This window comes from Heptranchias perlo, chromosome 35 (genome assembly GCF_035084215.1).
Source record: "Heptranchias perlo isolate sHepPer1 chromosome 35, sHepPer1.hap1, whole genome shotgun sequence".
Lineage (NCBI taxonomy): Eukaryota > Metazoa > Chordata > Chondrichthyes > Hexanchiformes > Hexanchidae > Heptranchias > Heptranchias perlo.
The window spans coordinates 15,970,971-15,993,668 of NC_090359.1; the positions used below are offsets into that span (position 1 = coordinate 15,970,971).

Sequence of the window (22,698 nt, forward strand, 5' to 3'; positions counted from 1 at the left end):
TTGTTCTGCTTCGAGCAATGAAGGTTAAGGGTAGAAGTAATCCACGTGTTCAAAATTAAGAGGGGTTTTGATAGAGTAAATAAGGAGAAACTGCACGCACTGGCTAAGGTGCCTGTCTACCTCATACGTTGCAGGAAAGGATGCCCCGGAGCATGGTACATTGGCGAGACCATGCAGACACTGCGACAATGGATGAACGGACACCGCACAACAATCGCCAGACAGGAGGGTTCCCTCCCAGTCGGGGAACACTTCAGCAGTCAAGGACATTCAGCCTCCGATCTTCGGGTAAGCGTTCTCCAAGGCGGCCTTCGAGACACACGACAATGCAAAATCGTCGAGAAGAAATTGATAGCCAAGTTCCGCACCCATGAGGATGGCCTCAACCGGGATCTTGGGTTCATGTCGCGCTACATGTAACCCCACCGCGGGGGGGAAGGGGGGAAGAGAAAAAAAAAAGTTATCTGTTTTTAATACAACTGGCCATTCTTTGTCTCTCTCTCTGTCTCTTTTTTTCCCCGGGATGAGGGGGCGGACATATGAGAGGTTGAGTAGATTGGGACTCTACTCATTGGAGTTCAGAAGAATGAGAGGCGATCTTATTGAAACATCTAAGATTGTGAAGGGGCTTGATCGGGTGGATGAGGTAGGGATGTTCCCAAGGATGGGTGAAACTAGAACGAGGGGGCATAATCTTAGCATCAGGGGCTGCTCTTTCAAAACTGAGATGAGGAGAAACTTCTTCACTCAGAGGGTAGTAGGTCTGTGGAATTTGCTGCCCCAGGAAGCTGTGGAAGCTACATCATTAAATAAATTTAAAACAGAAATAGAGAGTTTCCTAGAAGTAAAGGGAATTAGGGGTTATGGGGAGCAGACAGGAAATTGGATATGAATTCAGATTTGAGGTTAGGATCAGATCAGCCATGATCTTATTGAATGGCGGAGCAGGCTCGAGGGGCCGATTGGCCTACTCCTGCTCCTATTTCTTATGTTCTTATGTTCTTATGTCTTTGTAATCTGACCGCTTGCGTATTCAGTGGTCTTGGGTGTAATGTTCCCCTGTCTGAACACCATCCATGCAGAGGTGTGATAACAGGCAGTTGGAAAGATTATCTGTAATCGCCAGGCATTGTTCTGTTACTATACATGCGGAGCTTTTATGGAAACCTTCACACACCTGACGAAGGAGGAAAGCTCCGAAAGCTTGTGATTTTCAATTAAAACTGTTGGACTATAACCTGGTGTTGTAAGATTCCTTACATTTGTCCACCCCAGTCCATCACCGGCATCTCCACATCATATATTCTTTCAGTTCTGGTATCATACTTGTGAATCTTTTTTGCATCCTCTCCAATGCCTCTATATCCTTTCTATAATATGGAGACCAGAACTGTGACCAGTACTCCATGTGTTCTATAAGCGTTTAACATAACTTCTCAGCTTTTGAATTCTTTCCCTCTAGAGATGAACCCCAGTGCTTGATTTGCCTTTTTATGGCCTTATTAATCTGCGTCACTACTTTTAGTCATTTGTGTATCTGTACCCCTGGACCATTTGGTCCTCCATCCAATTTGGACTTTTATTATCCAAGTAGTGTGAGGCCTCCTTATTCTTCCTACTGGTAGATGCCAGTGTTGTCGACGTAGTGGAACAGCTTGGCTGGTTCTGCAACACGTTTTCAGCTGGGATGTTGTTGGGGCACATAGTTTTACTGTGTCCAGTGCGTTCATCCGTGACTTGATATCTTGTTGAGTGAATCGAATTGGCTGAAGACTGGCATTTGTGATGGTGGGGACCTCAGGAGGAGGCTGAGAAGGATCATCCCTTTGGTGCTTCTTGCTGAAGATGGCTGCGAACACTTCAGCCTTGTCTTTTGCACTCACATACTGCGCTCCACCACCTTTGAGGATGGGGATGTTCAGGGAGCCTCTGCGTCCCGTTAATTTCTTAATTCTCCGCCACCATTTTTGACTGGATATGGCAGGACTGCAGAATTTGGACCAGATACGTTGGTTATGGGATCATTTAGCTCTGTCTATCGCCTACTGATTCCGCTGTTTAGCATGTAGTCCTGTGTTGAAGCTTCACCAGGTTGACATCTCATTTTCAGCTACACCTGATGCTGATCCAGAGATGCACTTCTACACTACTCATTGAACCAGGGTTGGCTTGATGGTGATGGAGGAGTGAGAGATATGCCGGGACATGAGGTTACGGATTGTGGTGGATTAAAATTCTGCTGCTGCCAATGGCAAAACAGTGCCTCGTGAATGCCCAGTTATGAGCTGCTAGATCTGTTCTTAATATTTCCTATTTAGCAAGTTGAGAATGTCACATGACACGATGGAGGGCTTCCTCGTTGGGACCTGGTCTCCACAAGGACTGTGCGGTGGTCACTCCCACCAATACTGTCATGAACAGATGCATTGGTGACAGGTGGATTGGTGCGGACGGTGTCAAGTAGATTGTTACCTTATGTTGTTTCTGTCACTAACTGTCACAAGCCCAGTCTAGTAGCTATATCCTTCAGGATTCTGCCAGCTCTGTCAATGGTGGTTTTACTGAGCCACTTTTGTTGACTGACATTGAAATCCCCACCCAAAGTATATTCTGTGCTTCCTCCAAGTGGTGTTCAACATGGAGGAGAACTGATTCATCAGTTGAGGCGAGGTGATAGGTGATAGTCAGCAAGAGGTTTTCTTGCCCATGTTTGACATGAGGCCTTGAGACTTCATGTGGTCCAGACTCAATGTTGAAGAATTCCAGGGTCACTCGCACCACACTGTATATCCACTTCTGGTGGGTCAGACCTGCCGGTGGGAGAGGATGTACCCAAGGATGATGATGGGACTTTTGCTGATAGCTTTGATTCTGTAAGATTGACTAGAATGTGGGACTGCTGTCCCAACTTTGGCGCCAGTCCCCAGATGTTGGAAGAGTTTTCATGGTTGACTGGGCTGGGTGTGCCTTTGTCATGTCCGAATTCGATGCTTGGGAGGCAGCCAAGTGGTCCGTCCGATTTTATTCTTCTCAGCCTTTTTTTGTAGCGGTTTGATTCAACTGAGTGTCTTGCTTGGCCATTTCAGAGGGCAGTTCATCATCACGTATAGGCCAGACCGGTAAGCACGGCAGGTTTCCTGCCCTAAACGACAATAGTGAACCACTTCGGATAACCTGACAGCTTCGTAGTCACTTTTTGTTCCAGGTTAATTTTGTTTTTTTCCATTTAAACTGAATTACAATTCACAAACTACCAGTGGCGATAGAGGGAATAGTCGGACCAGGCTGGCAATGGGAGAACAGAAAATTCAAGGAGAACTTTCACATTGGTGAACTGAGTTTCGATATTTTTTGCACGGTGTGCTTGTGGTTTCAATCTTCATTTAATATATTTAACTTAGAAATTGTGGCTCTGCCTTTGTACAATTCACTGTTCCAAAAGGTTACTCAGCTGGTCGATGTGTAATGTTCCGTCACCTTAATGAGTGTGATAGTCAAAGGTCAGATGGGACCAAAACCTGTTTGTTCAAGAGTCTGTAAGTAATATCAGCAGATATGCGATTTAATTGTCTCATGAGAGGTTTACTTAAACTATAAGTATCTCGCTGCTTTAACTTCGTTACCTGACATTGAAGTCCGCATACCTCTTTACAGCATCGAAATTAATTGTCTCCACAGAGAAATGCATGTGCCTGCAATTGCGGAGACAGAAGCAGTTTATTACCCTATTCTCGCAGCAATTGGGTTACCTGGTAGGTCATTATCAGCACGTATGGTGTAAGTTACAGAACATTGAACTATTTCAACGCTGAGTCTGGTAAACATGGAATGTTATTTTGCAAAGTTTTGTGATACAGCGAAAACTTTCATTCTTATCCCATTGGTCAATGCACCGAGTAACTCACCCTCGCTCTGTGCTGAACTGTCGAGTCTGGGGTCTAAATGTGTCCTTGGTGCTCCCTGGCCAGGCAGGGGTAAAACAGGCAGGGCGCACAGTCCTGAGTGTAATCCACTGCCTCCTGGTGAAAGCGCGCCTGTTGTGGAGATCGGGTGAGGAAGGACCGGGTGAGATTGTCGTGTTTCCCGAGGACCGATCGCCTGGGGTTCCGGAGAGCAGATTGCGGCTGTGTATCCCGGCATGAGTCAGTGTCTTCAGGATAGAAGGACAGGGAACAAACGGAATACGCATCAGATAAATAAAACATGTGACAGAAACTGTCCTCCTGAGTTGAAGGTACAATCTTGTATTCCCATCAAATGTTCCTCTCAGATCGTAATTATATTCCTGCAATGACTTTACAGGATTTTTATGCATTTGATGTTTAAAGTATTGTAAGGGCTAGTTGAAAAAAGGTGACTGTAGGAATAAACGGTTCATTCTCAGGTTAGCAGGCTGTAACTTGTAGGGTGTCACAAGGATCAGTGCTTGGGCCACAGCTATTTTCAATCTATATGAATGACTTAGATAAGGGACCGAGTGCAATGTATCCAAGTTTGCTGTCGATACAAAGCTCGGTGGGAAAGTAAGCTGTGAGGAGGACACAAAGAGTGAGCAAAGGGAGATGGATAGGTTAAGTGAGTGGGCAAGAAGGTGGCAGATGGAGTATAATGTGGGGAAATGTGAGGTTATTCACTTTGGTAGGAAGAATAGAAAAACAGATTTTTTTTTAAATGATAAAAAACTATTAAATGTAGATGTTCGGAGGGATTTGTGTGTCCTTGTACACAAAACACAGAAAGTTAACATGCAGTTACAGCAAGCAATTGGGAAGGCAAATGGAATGTTGGTCTTTATTGCAAGGGGTTGGAGTTCAAGAGTAAGGAAGTCTTGCTGCAATTGTGCAGGGCTTTGGTGAGACCACACCTGGATACTGTGTACAGTTTTGGTCTCCTTACCGAAGGAAGGATATACTTGTCTTCGAGGGGATGCAATGAAGAAAAGAAAGAAAGTCTTGCATTTACCTAACGCCTTTCCCGACCTGCCAAAGCGCTTTACAACCAATAAAGTACTTTTGAAGTGTAGCTGCTGTTGTAATGTAGGAAACACAGCAGCTAATTTGCTCATAGCACAATCCCACAAATAGCCATGTGATAATCACCAAATGATTTGATTTTTCAGTGATGTTGGTTGAAAGACAGTATCTACTGACAGAGCAACACCCTCAGTCCGACACTGGAAGATCGGCCGAGATTGTTGGTGCAACTTTCGTGGAGTGGGGCTTTGAACCCACCACCATTTGACTCAGAGGCGAGAGTGCTCCCAATTGAACTATAGCTTATAAATAGAAGGTTCGCTCGATTAATTCCTGGGATGAGAGGGTTGTGAGGAGCGATTGAGTAGAATGGACCTATACTCTCTGGAGTTTGGGAGATTGAGAAGTGATCTCATTGAAATATGTAAGATTCTGAGAGGGCTTGACAGGGTCGAGGCTGAGAGGCTGTTTCCCCAGGCTGAAGAGTCCAGAACTAGAGAGCATTGTCTCAGGATAAGGAGTCAGATATTTAAGACTGAGATGAGGAGGAATTTCTTCACTCCAAGGGTTGTGAATCTTTGGAATTCTCCACCCCAGTCGGCTGTGGATGCTGAGTCATTGAATATATTCAAAACTGAGATCGATAGATTTTGAGATTCCAAGAGAATGAACCGGGCGGGAAAGTGGAGTTGAGGTCGAAGATCAGCCATGATCCTATTGAATGTCGGAGCAGGATCGAGGGGCTGGATGGCCTACTCCTGCTTCTATTGCTTATGTTCTTATGTACTTATGTGCTAATGACTGCATGCTGCTGCCCATGTATGTTATTGTGGAGAGTGGGGGAAACCAGACTTGGCATTAATTCAAGAGGGGTTTAGCTGGAGAACATGAATGAGAGTTGGCGGTCATTTGTTCTTATATAGCGCGGCTTCTGGGATCCATCTCTTAGAATCATAGAGTTGTTACAGCACAGAGGCGGCCATTCGGCCCATCGAGCCGGTGCCGGCTCTTTGTCAGAGCAATCCAGTTAGTCCCATTTCCCCGCAGCCCTGCAATTTTCTTTCCTTTCAAGTATTTATCCAATTCCTTTTTGAAAGAATTGTGCACATATATCCCCAGATCTCTCCGTTCCCGCACCACCTTTAGAATTGTACCATTGAGCTTATATTTCCTCTCCTTATGCTTCCTGCCAAAATGTATCACTTCACAATTCTCTGCATTAAATTTCATCTGCCATGTCCCGCCCATTCCACCTGCCTGTCTGCCTAATTTACGGGAAATTATCTTGTCGCATTTGCTTTCAAATTTGTTGACGTCCTGTCCCGTGGACCTCCCAGTGTCGGAATCGACTGAATAAACTTAATCTCAAGGGTCACAAGTGAGGACTCAGCTGTCGGGTGAGGGATCCCGGGGCCACCGTCACCCGAAAGGAACCTCCCAGAATGAGCTGCTCCTTCGGAACAGAAGGCAGAAGCCAAGGGGCAAAACCAATAAATAAACACAATCATAGCCCATGTACATCGGTTAAACTGAGAGCTCATTGATCAGCCCGGTTGGTGATTTCACTGTTTCTGTTTCTCTCTTTCTCTCAGTGAACTTGCTGGCGATTGTGATCCTGTCCCGTGGAAAGTGCGGTCTCTCCAAATGTATCACTCGCTACCTGGTGGCCATGGCGACGGCGGATCTCCTGGTGATTGTCTGTAATGTGATCTTATATCGGATTGCTCATCTTTATTGGGGGGACACTTTCCTGCTCTACACTCCTGTTTGCAGATTCATTCTCTTCCTGGCTCCTACTGCCACAGACAGTTCTGTTTGGTTAACGGTCGCTTTTACCTTTGATCGTTTTGTAGCCATTAGTTGTCAGAAGCTGAAAACAAAATATTGCACCGAGAAAACTTCACTTGTGATTATCGTGACTTTGAGCGCGCTGTTCGGTTTAAAGAATATTCCCCGGCCCTTCGTGTATGTTACGTATCCGGATGTAACAATTCACAATATACCGTGGGGTTGTCGTGTATCATCACAGTTTTATATTCTACCCACATGGATCGCATTTTCTTGGATTGAACAGCTGTTAACCCCGTTGCTTCCATTCTGTTTGATTTTATTGTTTAACGCTCTCACCGTCAGACGCATTTTAGTGGCCAGTCGGGCCCGAAGGAGCCTCCGGGACCTCAGCAATGGTGAGAATGACAAGGACCCTGAGATGAAGAACCGCAGAAGGTCCATCGTTTTACTTTTTGCCATATCCGGCAGTTTTATCCTGCTCTGGATGACAACGGTCGTATATTTTTTATATTATCGAATCAAAAGCATCTTTAATCGCAGATCTTTCCATAATCCTTTCGCAAACTTCGAACAAGCGGGAATTATGCTTCAGCTTCTGAGTTCCTGTACGAACACGGCCATTTACACAGTGACCCAGAGTAAGTTCAGAGAGGAGCTGCTCAATGCGATTAAATATCCGTTTACTCTAATTGGTAAATTGGTCAAATGAGGAAAACGGTTGAATGAAGCAGGAATGGACTCCCAACATCACAACTCAATTCCAGATCACAATTATCACCTCAATTTACCAAAGGGACTCAGCATCAGGGCCATCGATATCTCCTTTAAAGACATTTGTTGTCAAAAGTTAGATCAAAGTTAAATTTGACAGCACCCGACATAAAATGAGCAAAAGCAACAGACAGTAACATTATCAAAACATGTTCCTGTATTCAGATCATTTTTTAAACACGTCCTCAGGGAGTCTGACCCGAAATGTAATTGTCCGGAGGAAGGGCTGTGAATTAGCGACTGGATATTAGTTTCCACCGGACCGGACTAATAATCGAGCCCCGCCTACAGCATCTGTGGGGTTAATTCTCTCTTTTAACTATTTCTGGGCCCCCTGAAAACATTCCTGTAACTCCGTGTCTGTGATATTTTAACAGCCGGTCGTCCTCAATAGTCTGGGAATGACTGGTGTTGATCACAGTGAAGGAATGTTTCCACATTCAGCCGCGGTTTTTTTGAAGGGGCACAACTAATTAAACCCAAATCGTACAAAGAAGGACAAAAGAAACTTATTTAATTGAATCATTAAGTTGTTGCTGATGTCGACTGTACGGTCCAGCCCCGACGGTGCCCACTGGTCGCGGAAAGCCTCCAGCAACCGGCGGACACCGAGTGCTCCTTCTCCAGGGCCCCCTGGGGCGGACAACGCCACGGAAGAGAGGCCGGCAGTCGGAGCTACCACCCCCTCGGGCCAGGTCGAACCTGGACCTGTGGATGGCCACCTTGGCCAGACCCAGGAGGAGATCTTTCGACTGACCCGCCCTCCTCCTCAGTCGGTGGCCATAGACGAGGAGCGTGGGACTGAAGCGCAGCCAGAAGTTGAGGAGCAGCCCCTTTAAATAGTGGAACAGGGGCTGCAACCTCTCACACTCCTTGTAGACATGAAACACAGACTCCTCCAGGTCGCAGAAGGTCCGTTGCTGTTTTAAAACGGCCGTTAAGTCTTTTAAACAAAATTATCAGGCTGATGACTCAGTTAGAATAGTCGATAGAGGAATTTCACAGGAGGAGATGCAATTTCCATCAGTCAGTATATTTATTTTCTATAATGGGAGGAGAGAGGCCGCCAGGCGGAAAGGTTTAACAGAGAGTAAAGCCGGGTTAGCTGCAGGCACTGCCGCAGAAGGGGAACCGAGGAACGAGTGAATGCACAGAAGGCCAGTGTTGGAGGGCCAAAGAGTGTGGGACATGGAGATGGAGGCGTTTGCAGAGGTAGGATAGGGCAAACCTTGGAGGGACTGATTTGTTTCCTGTCCCTCAACATATTACCTATGAGATCTGATAAATGGAGGAATGGGAGGGCGGGGTATGGGGATCGGCAGGGAGGTGATCGAAGAGGAGGAGTCCAGAGATAATGCTCAAAGGAAGAGAAGTTGACAAAGCAGGAAGGGGTGAGGCCAATGTGTGTTTGGAAGAAATCCACGGCAACACCACAGAGGTTAGGGGGAGAAGGTGAATTGTACAGACAGGCAGTGAGGATTCAGAAAGTACCTTGTATGACAGTGTTACCACTCATCAGCCAAGTTTCAGTCAAAGAAAGAGAAGGAGACAGGGAAAGGGGAAAACACCAAATACAGGGTGAGGGACACACAGGGAGACAGGATCAGGGACACACGGGGAGACAGGGTCAGGGACATACGGGGAGACAGGGTCAGGTACACACGGGGAGACAGGGTCAGGGACACAGAATTTTTTTTAAAAGTTAACATTGCTCCAGTTAGCTCAGTTCCTGTAGACAGCAAGTTGTACACAGGGCGTCATCACTGACATATGAATAACCCTCTTTGTAACTAAGTGACAAATTTCACGAGTTTGTTGGATCCCTTTTGTACAATGTGTGACTTTGCCAGTAAGGGTTGGACTGTGTAAGAAATCTCCATGTACTGTGTTAATAAAACTCTGGTCCCGGTGTCACTGGGGACCTGCTCTCTCTTTACTGTAAGAAATCTCCATTAAATGAATAATCTGTGAATCTAAATAGCTGAGATCACCTTAAAGAATGGCTGACCTGCAGCACGAACACAGCTGTCCGTGGGCCTGTCTCTCTGTCTCCCACCTTCCCGTTCACGTCTCTATCTCCCTCTCTCTCTGACACGGTCTGTATCTGTCTTCATCCCTCTCTATCTCCCATTGCCTATCTCACTATTCCTGCTGCGCTGCTTATTTGCCTCCAACTCCTTGCACACTAGTGTATCTCTCTTCCTCCCTGTCCCTTTCACTCGATCCGCATCCCTCTCTACCTTGCTCCCCATCTCCCATTCTCTCCCAACCGAGTTCTCACCTCTGAGTCCACCTCACTGTTTCCCTACCCCTCACTCTCTCACTTCCTTTTCATCCCTCTCTATCATCCCCACCAATCGCTCTTTACTCTCTCTCTTCCCTCCCACTCTGTCCCTATCCACTTTCTCTCTGTGCCTGGCTCTGTTCTCTGCAATTTTGCTGACCCGTTTTCTGCACAATCCCCACATTTTGCCCCGTTCCTGGATCTCTCTGCCTGCCGTTCATTCCTCTCTGTTTAAGTTGCTCCCTTTCTTTATCCACCCTCCCTCTTTCTGAATTTCCTTTTCTCTCACTCCACATCCCTCCCTCTCCCTACCCATCTCTCTCTACATATTCCATTTCTCTGCCTTTAACTGCAGCTGCCACCTATTTGTTCACTCCACTCCATGGTTGATGTTCAGAGATTATGAGGGTGATTTTAAAACGGAGCCGGGAAAGGGGCGGGGGTCAATTTGAGGTCAGGAAACACATTAGTACGGGTTTCCCGGACATCCTTACGATTTTGACGTAAGGACGTCTTTTATTTTTTTTTGTCGGTCTCCCGTGTGACTGACCGGTTGATTGACAGGCTGGTATCTGTGGGACGGTCGACCAGCCAAGGAGAGAATGTCTTCAGGTAAGTCTGCAGGTAAGTCTTTGTTTGCATCGATGGGGTGGGGGGGGGGGCATGGGTCGGCACGAGGCATGGACGGGTATAGGTGGTCACGGGGGTCACAAGTCATGTGGGATGGGATCCGGGGTCAGTCATGGGGTGGGGGCTGGGATGAGTGGTCATTGCAAGGGTGAGCAATCGTTGAGGGGCAGGATCCGGGATCGGAAGGGGGGGCGTCGGGGGTCGGAGGGGGAGGATCAGGATCGGCTGGTCAGAGGGGGAGCTGGGTGTCTGTGCAGGAAGGTTTGTTGGGTCTGGGGGAAGCACTCCTGCTCCTCAAGGCCCACAAGCTGTGCCTTTCTAGGCACCTACCTGTTCCTCTCAGACCTTCTCACCTCCTTTCACGAGGAGTAAAACAGAAGGCCCAGGAATCCTGGCCCCCAAGGGTTGAAATCGGGAATTAGTAAAATTGGATGCCTGAAGCCTCCTTGAAAGGTTTTAAGGCCCGACCCGCCCCCTGGGAGCGGGCTGTTCGCCCGCCCTTCGTCAGGCCCCCGTGAAAACGGGAAATTGGCAGGTTAGAGGCGGGTCTGAAATGGTGGCAATTTTCAATGCACCCCCGCCCCCAACCCACCTGTTCTTTACTTATAAAATCGAGCCCATTGTTGAGGCGGTCTGGCTGCTGCTGCTTCCGCCTCTCGCCCTCCGAGAGTCCCGGCGGCGGTCGGTACCGATCTCCCTCCTCTGGATCCGGATCCACCTCGTGCCGCAATTAACAGCTTATGACTCCCGATCAGTTCGAATCAGGTCGGGATCACAGCATTTTCACAGCGGCTCAGGGTCCTGGGACTGGTTTTATATCAGTGTTTGAGGGATGGGCTGTTCAGGTTTCATACTATAATAATGATCAGAATTAAGTTTGATGGATTAAAATGTTTTTTCTGTTACTTTCTATTTACACACTCACCAGTTTCAGACAGAAACGGGTAACAATGTTTAAGGGATGTGATGTGCAGCCTCATCTCCCATCCTTTAAGTCCAAGGTCGCAGACTTGAAAGTTTATGGCGGGTAATTGGTTCAGCCTTTCATCGCCAGATCAGGCAACACTTAAAGCTCCATCAGGTCCTGCTCTCTGCCAAAACTGCTCATTATTCCAGGATCATCCTGGAATTTAAAGATAACCCCGGCTTCTCCTCACTACGAACAGGCTTCTTAAACCCCTCTCCCCTCCCCCGGCCACCCTCACCTCCAACAACAAGTGCGAGGAACTCATGGATTTCTTTGTCACTAAGGTTGAGACCATCCGTTCAGTTGTCTCTGCTGCTTCCCTCCCTTCCCCTAGTCCACCGAGCCAAACTTTCCCTAAGGTTCCCCCCTGCCTAGCCCTGAACTCGCAACTTTCTCTCCTTTCTTTCCTATCTCCCCTCATGCCCTCTCCGCGCGCTCATAAGACCATAAGACCATAAGAGATAGGAGCAGGAGTAGTCCATTCGGCCCCTCGAGCCTGCTCCGCCATTCAATGAGATCATGGCTGATCTAATTTTTACTTCAACTCCACTTTCCTGCCCTTTCCCCATATCCTTTGTCTCCCTTGCTGATCAAAAGTTTGTCTAACTCAGCCTTGAATGTATTCAATGACTCAGCCTCCACAGCTTCTTGGGGTAAAGAATTCCAAAGATTCACGACCCTCTGGGAGGAAAAATTCCTCCTCATTTCCGTCTTAAACGGGCGACCCCTTATTCTGAGACTATGTCCCCCAGTTTTAGATTCCCCCATGAGGGTAACATCCTCTCAGCATCTACCCTATCGAGTCCCCTCAGAATCTTGTATGTTTCAATAAGATCTCCTCTCATTCTTCTAAACTCCAATGAGTATAGACCCAACCTGTTCAGTCTTTCCTCATAACACAACCCTTCCATACCCGGAATCAACCGAGTGAACCTTCTCTGAACTGCCTCCAATGCAAGTATGTCCTTCCTTAAATAAGGGCACCAGAACTGTACGCAGTACTCTTGGTGTGGTCTCACCAGCACCCTGTACAGTTGAAGCATGACTTCCTTGTTTTTATACTCCATCCCCCTAGAAACAAAGGCCAATATTCCGTTTGCCTTCCAGATTACCTGCTGCACCTGTATGTGACTTTTTATGTTTCATGTACGAGGACACCCAGATCCCTCTGTACCGCAGCATTTTGTAGTATTTCTCCATTCAAATAATATTTTGCTTTTGTATTTTTCCTCCCAAAGTGGATGACTTCACATTTTCCCACATTATATTCCATCTGCCAAATTTTTGCCCATTGGCTTAACCTGTTAATATCTCTTTGCAGACACTTTGTGTCCTCATCGCAACTTGCTTTTCCACCTATCTTTGTATCATCAGCAAATTTGTCCACAAGACACTCTGTTCCTTCATCCAAGTCATTGATATATATTGTAAATAGTTGAGGCCCCAGCACTAAGCACTGCAGCACCCCACTGGTTACAAATTGCCATTTTGAAAATGACCCTTTTATCCCGACTCTTTGTTTTCTGTTAGTTAGCCAATCCTCTATAGATGCCAGTTTATTACCCCCAACACCATGAGCTCTTATCTTGTGCAGTAATCTTTTATGTGATACATTATCGAATGCCTTTTGGAAATCCAAATATACTGCATCCATTGGTTCCCCTTTATCCATCCTGCCCGTTACTTCCTCAAAGAACTGTGATAAATTTGTCAGACATGATTTCCCCTTCGTAAAACCATGTTGTCTCTCCTGGATTGTATCATGTATCTCCAAATGTCCTGCTACTACTTCCTTAATAATGGATTCTAGCATTTTCCCAATGACAGATGTTAGGCTAACTGGTCTATAGTTACCTGCTTTCTGTCTCACTCCCTTCTTGAATAGGGTTGTTACGTTTGCGGTTTTCCCATCTGCTGGGACCTGACTAGAATCAAGTGAATTCTGGAAGATTACAACCAATGCATCCACTATCTCTGTAGCCACTTCCTTTAAGACCCTTGGCTGCAAGCCATCAGGTCCAGGGGACTTGTCAGCCTTTAGACCCATTAGTTTACCTAGTACTTTTTCTCTAGTGATAGTGATTGTTTTTAGTTCCTCCCTCCCCTTTGTCCCTTGATTTTCTACTATTATTGGTGTATTATTAGTGTCTTCTACTGTGAAGACAGATACAAAATATCTGTTCAATTCCTCTGCCATTTCCTTGTTTTCAATTATTATTTCCCCGGTCTCATCCTCTATGGGACCAATGTTTGCTTTAGCTACCCTCTTCCTTTTTATATACTTGTAGAAGCTTTTACTGTCAGTTTTTATATATCTTGCTAGTTTACTCTCATAATTTATTTTCTCCCTCTTTATTATCTTGACCATGAGACCCACCCGCTACTCCGTCAGCCCTATTCCCACCAAACTGCTGAACCCCAACTTCCCTTCCTGGCTCTCATGTTATCTGATATTGTTAATGGTTCCCTCGACTCAAGTTCTGTCCCCTTCCCCTTCAAATCTGCCATCATCACCCTCCTCCTCAAAAAATCCATCATTGACCCTCTATCATTGCAAACTATCACCCCATCTCCAACCTCCCTTTCCTCTCCAAAGTCCTTCAACGTGTTGTCGCCTCCCAAATCCGTGCCCATCTTTCCTGCAAAATTATGTTTGAATCCCTCCAATAAGGTTTCGGCCCCTGCCACCGGAGTGAAACGGCCCTTATCAAAGTCACAAATGACATCCTCTGTGACCGTGGTGAGCTATCCCTCCTCATCCTTCTCGACCTGTCTGCAGCCTTTGACACGGTTGACCATTCTCCTCCAAAGCTTCTCCTCCGTAGTCCAGCTGGGTGGGACTGAGCTCGCCTGGTTCCATTCCTATCTATCCAGTTGGAGCCAGGGAAACACCTGCAATCGCTTTTCTTCCCATTCCTGCAACATTACCTCTGGAGTCCCCCAAGGATCTATCCTTGGCCCCCGCCTATTTTTCATCGACATGTTGCCCCTTGCGATATCATCCGAAAACACAACGTCAGGTTCCACATGTACGCTGACAACACCCACCTCTATCTCGCCACGAGTCTCGACCCCTCCACTGTCTCTGATTTGTCACACTGCTTGTCCAACATCCAGTAATGGATGAACAAAACATTCCTCCAAATAATAATTGGGAAAAGTGAAGCCATTGCGTTCGGTCCCCACCACAAGCTCTGTTCCCGAGCCACCGACTCCATCCCTCTCCCTGGCCACTGTCTGAGGCTGAACCAGACCGCAACCTTGGCGTCCTATTTGATCCTGAGATGAGTTTCCGACACCATATCCCCTCCATCACCAGTACCGCCTACTTCCACCTCTATAATATCGCATGCCTCCGCCCCACCTCAGCTCATCTGCTGCTGAAATCCACATCCATGCCTTTGTTTCACTAGGCTCGACTACTCCAAAGCTCTCCAGGGCAGCCTCCCATCTTCCACCCTCTATAAACTTGAGCTCATCCAAAACTCTGCTGCCCACATCCAAATTCACAACAAGTCCTGTTCACTCATCACCCTTGTGCTCGCTGAGCTACATTGGCTCCTGATCGTAAAATTCTCATCCTTGTTTTCAAAACTCTCCATGGCCTCGCCTCTCCCTATCTCTGTAACCTCCTCCCTCTCCGTTTCTCTGTAACATCCTCCCTCTCCCTATCTCTGTAACCTCCCCCCTCTCCCTATCTCTGTAACCTCCTCCGCCCGACACCCCTCCGAGATCTCTGCGCTCCTCCAGTTGTTGCTTCTTGCGCATCCCCAAGTTTCACCACTCCACTATTGGCGGCCGTGCCTTCAGCTGCCAAGGCCCTAAGCTCTTGACTGATCCAATATTGCCCAAGATCAATTTCTGTCCCATGTTTTCTGAAAAGACAATAGGCTATCCTGAAATGTTCACAGTCCATTTGTTGAATCCAAAACTCTGCTGCCCATATCCGAACTGACACTAAGTCTTGTTCTCCTCTTCAGATGGATCTTCTAAACTCCTTGCTAAAATAAGCATTGATCTTAATGTCTTCTTTTGCGGTATGTTCTAGATTGTTCCAGGTCAGCATTGTAATAATTCGGGGGAGTTGAAAAGTGGGATCATTATATCAAATCGAGATATTTATCACAGCCCCGCCCCTCAAACATTCAAACCACCGTTCAGGAGGAGAACCCCTCTGCTCGCTGACCGACATTGGCTCCCAGTCCACCAACATCTCAAATGTTAAATTCTCATCCTCGTGTTCAAATCCCTCCATGACCTCGCCCCTCCCTATCTCTGCAACCTCCTCCACCTCTCCAACTCTCCGATATCTCTGAGCTCCTCCAATTCAGGCCTCTTGCGCATCCACGATTTTCATCGCTCCACCATTGGCGGCCGTGCCTTCAACCGACTGGGCCCAAAGCTCTGGATTTCCCTCCCTAAACCTCCCCGCCTCTCGACCTCTCTCTCCTCCCTTAAGACACTTAAAACCTACCTCACCTGTCCCAATATCTCCTTATGTGGCTCCATGTCACATTTTGTTTGATAATCGCTCCTGTGAAGCGCCTTGGGACGTTTTACTCCGTTAAAGGCGCGATAAAAATGCAAGTTGTTGTTGTTGTTGGGGTGGAGAAAGGTTTTTCTTTCTTTTTATGACTCTTTTCTATCTCTCTATTTCTTTCCTTTCTCGGACTCTGTTTTCCGGGTCTGTTTACTGACACACATTACAATCTGTGTCACTCGGTGTCTAACAATGTGAGGCAATGTGTTTTATTCCCGCTGTGTTATCTCTCTGGCGGTTTGCTGATAAATGTTTAACTCGCGGCCTGTTCCCGTTAATGGTCACAAGCAGTAACAGACAGACAGAGCGTGTCTGACCGCCTGAGATGTGGAAAAGGCATCAGTTTAGGACAAATGCATCAAATCAAATGTTCATCGGGCACCGAGAGAGACAAAAACCAGAGAGAAAGGCAGAAGGAAATAGAGAAATAAAAGCGAAATACAGACATCCTTGATGTCTCTCCATTCCATCCCCAACCGTTCAGTGTCGGTTAAAAATGTCAGTGCAAATAAATGTTCGAGAATCGACCCAAAGAAGAAGAAACAAAATAACCCAAAGAATGCCAAAACCCAAGATCGAATGAGGGACCTTTGGATCTTCAGTCTAACGCTCTCCCAACTGAGCTGTTTCGGCCCCACATCAAACTGGTCTTTGGGTCATCCTCTTGGAATAAAATATAACCCCGAGTGGAATTGCCCCTCCCGCCCATTCCTCACTTCGGGAGAATGAGACCGACCATCAAGGAGAGATTTTCTGATCCTGTCGTTGAATCTCATTTATATTAAACATTCCTTGAACTCTCTGCCGGGGGGGATTCAGAGCTGGGGTTCGCCATGAACCAGCTTCCCCTCAATTCCCAGCTTTATCAGTGAATCGAACAACAAACGCTCGAGAGAGCTCAGGTTATATTAATAATAAAAACAGAAAATGCGGGAAACACTCAGCAGGTCAGGCAGCATCTGTGGAGAGAGAAACATCCTTTCAGGCCGATGACCTTTCATCAGAACTCTCTCCACAGATGCTGTCTGACCTGCTGAGTATTTCCAGCATTTTCTGTTTTTACTTCAGATTTCCAGCATCTGCAGCATTTTGCTTTTGTTTTACAGCTTGTATTAATGTTCTGCTGATGATATCTTAATATTATCTTGTTTTTGGGCCACTTTAATCAGGTTCACGGACAAATTCTTCCATCATCCATTCTCCCACATCGCTTCTCTCTCTCATTCATTCTTTTCTCCTTTCAATCCAGAAGAGGGCGGGAATCAGAGCTCACCCCTTGAACACAGACCCCCGTCTACCACCCCGTGTGATCCAAGAGACAATTCAATACATTACACTGTATGAACACAGAAAGCTGACACACCAGGGGAGATCGCACGGTGTTGGACACGGAGTGAAATAAACTGAAGTGTTTATAAAAAGTTACAGATCACAACACGTGTCTCTGTCTCTCTCCACCATCCCGGCCTGTGCTGAGTGAGCTGATCTCAACTGGTGTGGTACTGAGTCCCACACAGAGCAGGATGGGCACATGTTCAATCTCCAGCCTGTACTGAGTTAGCTGATCTCACGAGGTGTGCTACTGAGCCCCGGAGCAAGAAAAGCCGAGGCTCAGTCCTCGGCCTGAGCTAAGTTACCTGGATTCACCCGTGTGGTACTGAGCCCCACAGGGCAAGTTGGATCCCCGGCCTGTGATATGTTAGTTCATCTCACTATAATTTATTAAGGAGGTCAAGGTCTTGGAGAGGATGGAGAGGAGATTTTCAGAATTATACCAGGGATGGGAGAGAATCGAGAACCTGGGATTGTTCTGCTTCGAGCAATGAAGGTTAAGGGTAGAAGTAATCCACGTGTTCAAAATTAAGAGGGGTTTTGATCGAGTAAATAAGGAGAAACTTCACCCACTGGCTAAGGTGCCTGTCTATCTCATACGTTGCAGGAAAGGATGCCCCGGAGCATGGTACATTGGCGAGACCATGCAGACACTGCGACAACTGATGAACGGACACCGCACAACAATCGCCAGACAGGAAGGTTCCCTCCCAGTCGGGGAACACTTCAGCAGTCAAGGACATTCAGCCTCCAATCTTCGGGTAAGCGTTCTCCAAGGCGGCCTTCGAGACACACGACAACGCAAAATCGTCGAGCAGAAATTGATAGCCAAGTTCCGCACCCATGAGGACGGCCTCAACCGGGATCTTGGGTTCATGTCGCGCTACATGTAACCCCACCGCGGGCGGGGGGGGGAGAGGAAAAAAAAAACTTATCTGTTTTTAATACAACTGGCCATTCTTTGTCTCTCTCTCTGTCTCTTTTTTTCCCGGGGATGAGGGGGCGGACATATGAGGAGAGGTTGAGTAGATTGGGACTCTACTCATTGGAGTTCAGAAGAATGAGAGGCGATCTTATTGAAACATATAAGATTGTGAAGGGGCTTGATCGGGTGGATGCGGTAGGGATGTTCCCAAGGATGGGTGAAACTAGAACGAGGGGGCACAATCTTAGCATAAGGGGCTGCTCTTTCAAAACTGAGATGAGGAGAAACTTCTTCACTCAGAGGGTAGTAGGTCTGTGGAATTTGCTGCCCCAGGAAGCTGTGGAAGCTACATCATTAAATAAATTTAAAACAGAAATAGAGAGTTTCCCAGAAGTAAAGGGAATTAGGGGTTATGGGGAGCGGACAGGAAATTGGATATGAATTTAGATTTGAGGTTAGGATCAGATCAGCCATGATCTTATTGAATGGCGGAGCAGGCTCGAGGGGCCGATTGGCCTACTCCTGCTCCTATTTCTTATGTTCTTATGTCTTTGTAATCTGACCGCTTGCGTATTCAGTGGTCTTGGGTGTAATGTTCCCCTGTCTGAACACCATCCATGCAGAGGTGTGATAACAGGCAGTTGGAAAGATTATCTGTAATCACCAGGCATTGTTCTGTTACTATATATGCGGAGCTTTTATGGAAACCTTCACACACCTGACGAAGGAGGAAAGCTCCGAAAGCTTGTGATATTCAATTAAAACTGTTGGACTATAATCTGGTGTTGTAAGATTCCTTACATTTGTCCACCCCAGTCCATCACCGGCATCTCCACATCATATATTCTTTCAGTTCTGGTATCATACTTGTGAATCTTTTTTGCATCCTCTCCAATGCCTCTATATCCTTTCTATAATATGGAGACCAGAACTGTGACCAGTACTCCATGTGTTCTATAAGCGTTTAACATAACTTCTCAGCTTTTGAATTCTTTCCCTCTAGAGATGAACCCCAGTGCTTGATTTGCCTTTTTATGGCCTTATTAATCTGCGTCGCTACTTTTAGTCATTTGTGTATCTGTCCCCCTCGACCATTTGGTCCTCCATCCAATTTGGACTTTTATTATCCAAGTAGTGTGAGGCCTCCTTATTCTTCCTACTGGTAGATGCCAGTGTTGTCGATGTAGTGGAACAGCTTGGCTGGTTCTGCAACATATGTTTTCAGCACTACAGCTGGGATGTTGTTGGGGCACATAGTTTTACTGTGTCTAGTGCGTTCATCCGTGACTTGATATCTTGTTGAGTGAATCGAATTGGCTGAAGACTGGCATTTGTGATGGTGGGGACCTCAGGAGGAGGCCGAGAAGGATCATCCCTTTGGTGCTTCTTGCTGAAGATGGCTGCGAACACTTCAGCCTTGTCTTTTGCACTCACATACTGCGCTCCACCACCTTTGAGGATGGGGATGTTCAGGGAGCCTCTGCGTCCCGTTAATTTCTTAATTCTCCGCCACCATTTTTGACTGGATATGGCAGGACTGCAGAATTTGGACCAGATACGTTGGTTATGGGATCATTTAGCTCTGTCTATCGCCTACTGATTCCGCTGTTTAGCATGTAGTCCTGTGTTGAAGCTTCACCAGGTTGACATCTCATTTTCAGCTACACCTGATGCTGATCCAGAGATGCACTTCTACACTACTCATTGAACCAGGGTTGGCTTGATGGTGATGGAGGAGTGAGAGATATGCCGGGACATGAGGTTACGGATTGTGGTGGATTAAAATTCTGCTGCTGCCAATGGCAAAACAGTGCCTCGTGAATGCCCAGTTATGAGCTGCTAGATCTGTTCTTAATCTTTCCTATTTAGCAAGTTGAGAATGTCACATGACACGATAGAGGGCTTCCTCGTTGGGACCTGGTCTCCACAAGGACTGTGCGGTGGTCACTCCCACCAATACTGTCATGAACAGATGCATTGGCGACAGGTGGATTGGTGAGGACGGTGTCAAGTAGATTGTTACCTCGTGTTGTTTCTGTCACTATCTGTCACAAGCCCAGTCTAGTAGCTATATCCTTCAGGATTCTGCCAGCTCTGTCAATGGTGGTTTTACTGAGCCACTTTTGGTGACTGACATTGAAATCCCCACCCAAAGTATATTCTGTGCTTCCTCCAAGTGGTGTTCAACATGGAGGAGAACTGATTCATCAGTTGAGGCGAGGTGATAGGTGATAATCAGCAAGAGGTTTTCTTGCCCATGTTTGACCTGAGGCCTTGAGACTTCATGTGGTCCAGAGTCAATGTTGAAGAATTCCAGGGTCACTCGCACCACACTGTATATCCACTTCAGGTGGGTCAGGCCTGCCGGTGGGGGAGGATGTACCCAAGGATGATGGTGGGACTTTTGCTGATAGCTTTGATTCTGTAAGATTGACTAGAATGTGGGACTGCTGTCCCAACTTTGGCGCCAGTCCCCAGATGTTGGAAGAGTTTTCATGCTCGACTGCGCTGGGTGTGCCTTTGTCATGTCCGAATTCGATGCTTGGGAGGCAGCCAAGTGGTCCGTCCGATTTTATTCTCCTTAACCTTTTTTTATAGCGGTTTGATTCAACTGAGTGTCTTGCTTGGCCATTTCAGAGGGCAGTTCATCATCACGTATAGGCCAGACCGGTAAGCACGGCAGGTTTCCTGCCCTAAACGACAATAGTGAACCACTTAGGATAACCTGACAGCTTCGTGGTCACTTTTTGTTCCAGGTTAATTTTGTTTTTTTCCATTTAAACTGAATTACAATTCACAAACTACCGGTGGCGATAGAGGGAATAGTCGGACCAGGCTGGCAATGGGAGTACAGAAAATTCAAGTGGAACTTTCACATTGGTGAACTGAGTTTCGATATTTCTTGCACGGTGTGCTTGTGGTTTGAATCTTCATTTAATATATTTAACTTAGAAATTGTGGCTCTGCCTTTGTACAATTCATTGTTCCAAAAGGTTACTCAGCTGGTCGATGTGTAATGTTCCGTCACCTTAATGATTGTGATAGTCAAAGGTCAGATGGGACCAAAACCTGTTTGTTCAAGAGTCTGTAAGTAATATCAGCAGATATGCGATCTAATTGTCTCATGAGAGGTTTACTTAAACTATAAGTATCTCGCTGCTTTAACTTCGTTACCTGACATTGAAGTCCGCATACCTCTTTACAGCATCGAAATTAATCGTCTCCACAGAGAAATGCATGTGCCTGCAATTGCGGAGACAGAAGCAGTTTATTACCCTATTCTCGCAGCAATTGGGTTACCTGGTAGGTCATTATCAGCACGTATGGTGTAAGTAACAGAACATTGAACTATTTCAACGCTGAGTCTGGTAAACATAGAATGTTATTTTGCAAAGTTTTGTGATACAGCTAAAACTTTCATTCTTATCCCATTGGTCAATGCACCGAGTAACTCACCCTCGCTCTGTGCTGACCTGTCGAGTCTGGGGTCTAAATGTGTCCTTGGTGCTCCCTGGCCAGGCAGGGGTAAAACAGGCAGGGCGCACAGTCCTGAGTGCAATCCACTACCTCCTGGTGGAAAGCGCGCCTGTTGTGGAGATCGGGTGAGGAAGGACCGGGTGAGATTGTCGTGTTTCCCGAGGACCGATCGCCTGGGGTTCCGGAGAGCAGATTGCGGCTGTGTATCCCGGCATGATTCAGTGTCTTCAGGATAGAAGGACAGGGAACAAATGGAATACGCATCAGATAAATAAAACATGTGACAGAAACTGTCCTCCTGAGTTGAAGGTACAATCTTGTATTCCCATCAAATGTTCCTCTCAGATCATAATTATATTCCTGCAATGACTTTACAGGACTTTTATGCATTTGATGTTTAAAGTATTGTAAGGGCTTGGTGAAAAAAGGTGACTGTAGGAATAAACGGATCATTCTCAGGTTAGCAGGCTGTAACTTGTAGGGTGTCACAAGGATCAGTGCTTGGGCCACAGCTATTTTCAATCTATATGAATGACTTAGATAAGGGACCGAGTGTAATGTATCCAAGTTTGCTGACGATACAAAGCTAGGTGGGAAAGTAAGCTGTGAGGAGGACACAAAGAGTGAGCAAAGGGAGATGGACAGGTTAAGTGAGTGGGCAAGAAGGTGGCAGATGGAGTATAATGTGGGGAAATGTGAGGTTATTCACTTTGGTAGGAAGAATAGAAAAACAGATTTTTTTTAAATGATAAGAAACTATTAAATGTAGATGTTCAGAGGGATTTGTGTGTCCTTGTACACAAAACACAGAAAGTTAACATGCAGTTACAGCAAGCAATTGGGAAGGCAAATGGAATGTTGGCCTTTATTGCAAGGGGTTGGAGTACAAGAGTAAGGAAGTCTTGCTGCAATTGTGCATGGCTTTGGTGAGACCACACCTGGATACTGTGTACAGTTTTGGTCTCCTTACTTGTCTTCGAGGGGATGCAATGAAGAAAAGAAAGAAAG

At 46.5% G+C, this 22,698-nt stretch overlaps 1 long non-coding RNA gene across 1 annotated transcript in view; it reads right to left on the bottom strand.

Annotated features, from left to right (window-relative positions):
* Nucleotides 1–17,350: 17,350 nt before the first annotated feature.
* The window catches only part of LOC137302368 (uncharacterized), a 37,181-nt gene continuing 31,833 nt past the window's right edge, over nt 17,351–22,698 (bottom strand). The window contains exon 3 of the long non-coding RNA XR_010958444.1: nt 17,351–21,915. This is a non-coding gene — a long non-coding RNA (uncharacterized lncRNA). The remainder of the gene's footprint in view (nt 21,916–22,698) is intronic.